We start from the raw sequence: 6,721 nt of genomic DNA on the forward strand, positions 1-6,721 counted from the left end.
AAATTTTTTCCATGGAGAGCCAAAGAGGAAACATCTTAGGCTCTGTGGGCCAGGTTGTCCCTGTCTCCACTGCCCAGCTCTTCCATTGTCGCATAAAGCAGCCGTAGACCGTACACAACAAATGGATGCGGCTGTGTCATTTCTGGACACTAAAACTTCGAATTTCACATACTTTTCCCATATCACAAAATAGTCTTTTGATTATTTTTTGTTTCCAATTTAAGTTTTGTTTTTATTTAAGTGATCTCTCCACCCAACACGGGGCTTGAACTCACAATCCCACAATCAAGAGTCACATGCTCTACCGCCAGCCAGGTGCCCCCCAAAACGTAAAAGCATTCTTGGCTCACGGGACTGATTTGGGCAACAGGCTGTAATTTGCTGGCCACTGGTCTAAAGGAAAGAACAAAACAAGCTTTTATCTCATGCTTTCTTGTGGATAACACATATATAGAGGCGTGGCTCTCTATCCTGATTTTTTTATTTTTCTTCTCAATTTTTTTAAAAATTGGAAAATATGGCAACCCAAATTCTACAGAGATGGATAGATACAGTTCAAAGTCAGTCGGGGCGCCTTGGTGGTTCAGTCGCTTTCGTGTCTGACTATAGCTCAGGTCATGATCTCATGGTTCACGGGTTCAAGCCCCACAGCAGGCTCTCTGCTGTCAGCACGGAGCCCGCTTTGGATCCTGTCTCCCGCTCTCTCTGCCCTTCCCCCACCTGCGCTCACTCTGTCTCTCAAAAATAAAACATTAAAAAAAATTCTTTGAAATAAATGTCTTTAACCAATTTGTAAATAAATACGTACATACATACATAAATAGAAGTCAATAAAGAGATCCCCACATACCATCCAGGCCCCTCACAAATTTATTTTGAATTTTGTGTGTGTGTGTGTGTGTGTGTTTACTGCCCCTGCATAAATTCCCAAATCTATTTCCTGGTTTTAGCAGTCAATATTGCTGCGTTGCACCGGACGCACGTGTCCAACGGAAAAGCATTTCAGGCAGGAGATGAATTGGATGATTCCATTCGTATGAAATTTCCAGAAGAAGCAAATCTGAGAGACAAGATCGCCCCAGCGGGAGGTGGGGCAGGAAGCTGACCGCAGGCTGGCAAGAGGGAAACTTCGGGGACGGAGGCAATGATCCAAGACTGGGCTGTGGTGATGATTGTAGGACTCTGTAACTTTGTGAAAAGTCACTGCCTGTTCACTGACAATGAGTGGCTTTTACGATCCGTAAATTACCCGAGACGGCAAGAAAGGGGGAAAGGAGACGGAAAAAGGAACATCAAAGGCCTTCTTGGGTGCCCACAGCTGCGGGGTGCCCAAAAGCTCTGCGAAGTTCAGCTCCGGGTGTTTGGGGAGGGCCTGGGGGCGGGGGCGGCCTGTGGATGAAGGCGCGCTTGGCCCCCCCCCCCCCCAAGCCCCACCGCCTGCGACTGTCGCCCACCAATTTGTCCTCGGATCACCAATGGGTGCATTCAGTCTCTCCCTGTCGGCCCCAGACCAGGCTGAGGGGGCTGGAGCCACTGTTACCCCCCAGGGAGCACCGTGCGGAGAGAAAGGATCCTGGCTGGGAGTCAATCCCTAAACTCAACTCCAAGGAGAGGCGAGGAAGGGTGTGGCTTTGGGAATTCCTCCTGCCGCCCCATTGCCTACGTCCTCGGTTCCGACAGGTGCCACATGAGAATTTGTAACCATTGGTTTCACAAAAATCCTAGGGCTTCTAAGTGCTTTGCGGACACGAGCTCGTTTCATGCTCACGCCAACCCTGTGCGGTGGGTGCTATCTTCCCACTTTATAGCAGAGGAAACTGAGGCACAGAGAGGCTAAGCCAGCTGCCCAAGGTCACACAGCCAGCTGTCCGGCACCACACTTGCCTCTAAGCCCTAGGCGGGGAGGCGTCCCTGCAGTGGCGGGGTCGCCACTGTGGCTTCTTGTCTGTCCTCCCCCCTGGGATGCGAGCTCTGGGAGCAGCGACCCCGTCTGGGGCACAGAGAGAGGTATTGGCTGAACACTGCGGAATAAGAAAGGAGGGGTGGGGCTCAGGATGGCCGCATCCCTTGCCGGCCTCCCAAGCCCTCCCAGCGCGCTCTGCTCCGGGAGCTGTCTTCGTGGCGGGGCCTCCAGTCCCAGCGAACGGATCCTCTGGGCGACGCTGAACCAGAAGGAAACCCGGGCCTGGAAGGTCGGACGGAGCCGAGCCCTCTCGCGGCGGGACACGGGCGCCACCTGGCGGCGGGGTCCCGCCAACGCAGCGCCCGCCGAGAGACGGGGGTTCGCTCTGGGCGAGGCTCTCAGAACGTTCCCGGCGGTGGTCCGGAAAGCAGTGTGACGCTGGGAACCGTCTATTGGCTTCCAGGCCTTTCTGACCGTGATGCACAGCAAGAAATCATCTCACATCACCATAGTTTCGGGAAATGCCACCCTGTACGGCATGATGTTTTTTATTCTACTCTATTCCTGTTTTGAAATGCCGGTCCGGTCCCCTTGAACTGATTTACTCTCAAATAAATCTCCGCTGGTAATCAGGATAGAGTTATCCATGGCCTCGATTATCCTCAGGTGTTTTCTTTTTCTTTCCAGCTGACAAAGGTTGCGATGGAGAAAGTGTTCGCACCCGGACCACTCCCCAGCAGTCGTCTCTCGCCACGTCCCCAGGGAGTCCCCTGCCAGCCCCGATTCAGCATACACTGGGCTCAGAGAGGCTAAGACACTTGTCCAAGGCCACACAGGTTATATGCAGCATGGCTAGTGTCTGCCTCACTCCTGGAGGATAGAAATCACAAGTGCTCCAAATATCAGTGCTATGAAGCACATTTTAGTTCAGTCCTTTCTCCGTTTTTGCCGAGAAGATTGTGCTGCGCCGGCCTGCTGGGGTTTTGATGCTTTTTAATATAGATTAATGACATTCCAGAGCTCGTGCTTAAAAATGCGAGTCGTCAGGGGGAGCCTGGGTGGCTCAGTCAGTTGAGCGTCCGACTGCAGCTCAGGTCATGATCTCCCGGTTCGTGGGTTCGAGCCCCACGTCAGGCTCTGTGCTGACAGCTCGGAGCCTGGAGCCTGCTTCGGATTCGGTGTCTCCCTCTCTCTCCGCCGCTCCCCTGCTCATGCTGTCTCTCTCTCTCTCTCTCAGAAATAAATATTAAAAAATCAAAAAATAAACAGGCTCAAACAGGGCCTCGTGTTGGTGAGAACACCCATGTGTAAATACTAACAAAGCTACTACATATTGAAAATTCAGAGCTGGAAAGGCACACAGAGAGTATATTCATCATCTCGGAGGATTTTATTAGAGAACCAAAACTGGAAAGCAATGAATTTTGGTCCCAGATGAAGGATGAGGCAAGGCAGTGGCAACAATCCTAGCATTTACTGTGTTTCTCTCCTACTATGTATTCATCTGTGCCTTGGAAGCGGGGAGACTTTCCTGGATCTATTACAATCTTAGAATCATCTCCAGGATGTAGTCTCTTGGGTAACTTAAGGAGCAAATGCTTAAAGAGGCGTTTCTCATGTTCCTTACTCCCACGACGAGTCTCTCCCATCTCTCTGCCCCTCCCCCGCTCACGCAAACTCTTTCTCCCCCTCTCAAAATAAATAAAAACATTGAAATTTAAATTTTTATCAAAGTTTGTTGATTCATGGGAAGGCAAGCTGGTGCAGCCACTCTGGAAAAACAGTTTTCCTCAAAAAACTAAAAATAGAACCACCCTATGACCCAGCCATCGCACTACTAGGCATTTATCCAAGGGATACAGGGGTGCTGTTTCAAAGGGACACATTCACCCCAATGTTTATAGCAGCGCTATCGACAATGGCCAAAGTATGGAAAGAGCCCAAATGTCCGTCGATGGATGAATGGGTAAAGAAGATGTGGCCTATATATGCAATGGAGTATTACTCGGCAATCAAAAAGAATGAAATCTTGCCATTTGCAACCACGTGGATGGAACTGGAGGGTATTATGCTAAGGGAAATTAGTCAGAGAAAGACAAACATCATATGACTTCACTCATATGAGGACTCTGAGACAAAACAGATGAACATAAGGGAAGGGAAGCAAAACTAATATAAAAACACGGAGGGGGACAAAACAGAAGAGACTCATAAGTAGGGAGAACAAACTGAGGGTTCCTGGAGGGGTTGTGGGAGGGGGGATGGGCTAAATGGGGAAGGGGCACTAAGGAATCTCCTCCCGAAATCATTGTTGCACTCTATGCTAATTTGGATGTAAATTTAAAAAAAAAAAGTTTGTTGATTCAGAAAGGAAGTAATATTCTTCCTAGAGTTGCCTAGTAAACATACTCCCTTGCTATTCAAATGTGTCTGCAGCTGTTGGGATCCTTGTAATTCTTGTACCTAAAATTCTGTACCTGGAATCAATCGCTTGTCCAGTGAAATAATTGGACAATCAAAGGTGGAGAAGCTAGCTGTGATCGCTAGTGGGGTTATGATGACCTCTGACCTCCAGAAGGTCAACCAGGTCCGTCTTAAATGGACAGGGCTCGACATCACTGGCTTGACCCTTAAAAAAAATATTTTTTTAAGATGGGGATATGTTAATGCAGGGGACACCTGGGTGGCTCAGTGGGTTGAGCGTCTGACTCTCGATTTCAGCTCAGGTCACGATCTCTCGGTTTGTGAGTTCACACCCCGCGTTGGGCTCCATGCCGACGGTATGGAGCCTGCTTGGGATTCTCGCGTTCTCCCTCAAAAAATAAGTAAATAAATACATACACAAATACATACATAAATCTTGCAGTGTAAATAAACAAATACAGTCTTGCAGTGAAAATACGCATCTATAGTTCAGTTGATAGAATTTCACGGGGAGAGAACACACAATTTGTCACTCCAGGTAACCTGTACTGGAAAGGGTGTGCACAAAAGCTCAGAAGTGCAACTAAAGTGTTTTGCTCTTAAAATTGACCCTGCGATGCTGTGTGTGTGTGTGTGTGTGTGACAGTAACCTACGTGATTGCAGCATCACAGAGCAGCCACAATTTCAGGAATGTCACCGGTGAAATACGCAGCTGGTCATTCATGCTCCCGGGGCAAGGTCAAAGTCAACGCTGATTGGCACATTCTGTTCTGGGGGATTTTGTGTGTGTGTGTGGTTCTCTTAAGATTTTTAAGTGATCGCTACACCCAACATGGGGCTCGAACCTACAACCCTGCATGTTCCATTAACTGAGCCAACCAGGTGCCCCAACTGGCACATTTTGGACAATTACTGAAGCCAAGGCCAAACTCCGATGTGCCCCAACGTTGCTCCCCAACTCCCCGCCCAAGGCATTTAGAGCTTCCACATAAAAAAAAGTGGGAAACCACACCTTCTTTTCCAGCTCAAGACCCAGGTCCCAGATAACTCTTTGCAGCAAAAAGCTCCTGAAAACCTCTGTGATCAAGCAAAGGAGGAAACATGGGGTCTCCTGTATTAGGATTTATTTATTTATTTACTTTTTTGCTGGCAAAATTTGAAGGCAACTTCCACTTTGTTCTAAGTTTATTTATTTTGAGGGGGGAGAGGGGCAGAGAGAGGGAGAGAGAGAATCCCAAGCAGGATCCTCACTGTCAATGCAGAGCCCATCGCGGGGCTCGGACCCACGAACCATGAGATCATGACCTGAGCCGAAATCTGAGAGTTGGGCACTCAACCAACTGAGCCCCCAGTGCCCCGAGTTGTTAAATATTTACCGACGGGTAGGCCTCACCAGGTTATAGGGCAGGATGTTGGGAGGGGAAGACTGGATTATCTGAACAAATGAGAAACTATGCCAATTTTAATCTTCAGTCTGGATTTAGATTAAATTTAGACAGGGCATTCAGCAGGACTCAACGGCCAGAAAGAGTGACCCGTGGTGTTCTAACCCTCTCCTGCCCAAACCACCTCCCCAACCCCAGCAGGAAGGGAGACAGTCTGCTCGATCTCTGGGGCCATGCAGCAGGCATTAGGGCTGTCCACAAATATTCTTCTCTCTCTCTCTCTCCTTCCAGACACATGGACAGATTGCATTGCCCACCCTTCTTTGAAGTTCCACATCATCGGGGGCGCCTGGGTGGCTCCGTCGGTTAAGCGTCCGACTTCGGCTCAGGTCATGATCTCACAGCTCGTGGGTTTGAGCCCCACATCGGGCTCTGTGCTGACAGCTCAGGGCCTGGAGCCTGCTTCCGATTCTGTGTCTCCCTCTCTCTCAAACCCTCACCCACTCGTGCTCGCTCTCTCTCTGTCTCTAACCCTGTCTCTCAAAACTTAACAAACATTAAGAAAAAAAAAAATTCTTGCAGTCACACATCATGACATGACCTACTTGGGTCAATAAATGCAAGTCCAGTGACACGGATCATATCCACACGGAAGCTGTAAGAACTTTGTCAGCCTAGGGGGCGCCTGGGTGGCTCAGTCGTTTGGGCATCCGACTTCGGCTCAGGTCACGATCTCACGGTCCATGAGTTCGAGCCCCGCGTCGGGCTCTGTGCGGACAGCTCAGAGCCTGGAGCCTGTTTCAGATTCTGTGTCTCCCTCTCTCTCTGACCTTCCCCCATTCATGCTCTGTCTCTCTCTGTCTCAAAAATGAATAAACATTAAAAAAAAAAAAAAAGAACTTTGTCAGCCTTACCACTTTCTCTGTTTCCCAGGGCCAAAGAATTAGCAACGCTCCAGGCGGATGCTGTGCCACCGGCCTGGGTCACAAAGGTGACGCAGAGGAGAGC

This window comes from Acinonyx jubatus, chromosome E2, assembly GCF_027475565.1.
Source record: "Acinonyx jubatus isolate Ajub_Pintada_27869175 chromosome E2, VMU_Ajub_asm_v1.0, whole genome shotgun sequence".
NCBI lineage: Eukaryota > Metazoa > Chordata > Mammalia > Carnivora > Felidae > Acinonyx > Acinonyx jubatus.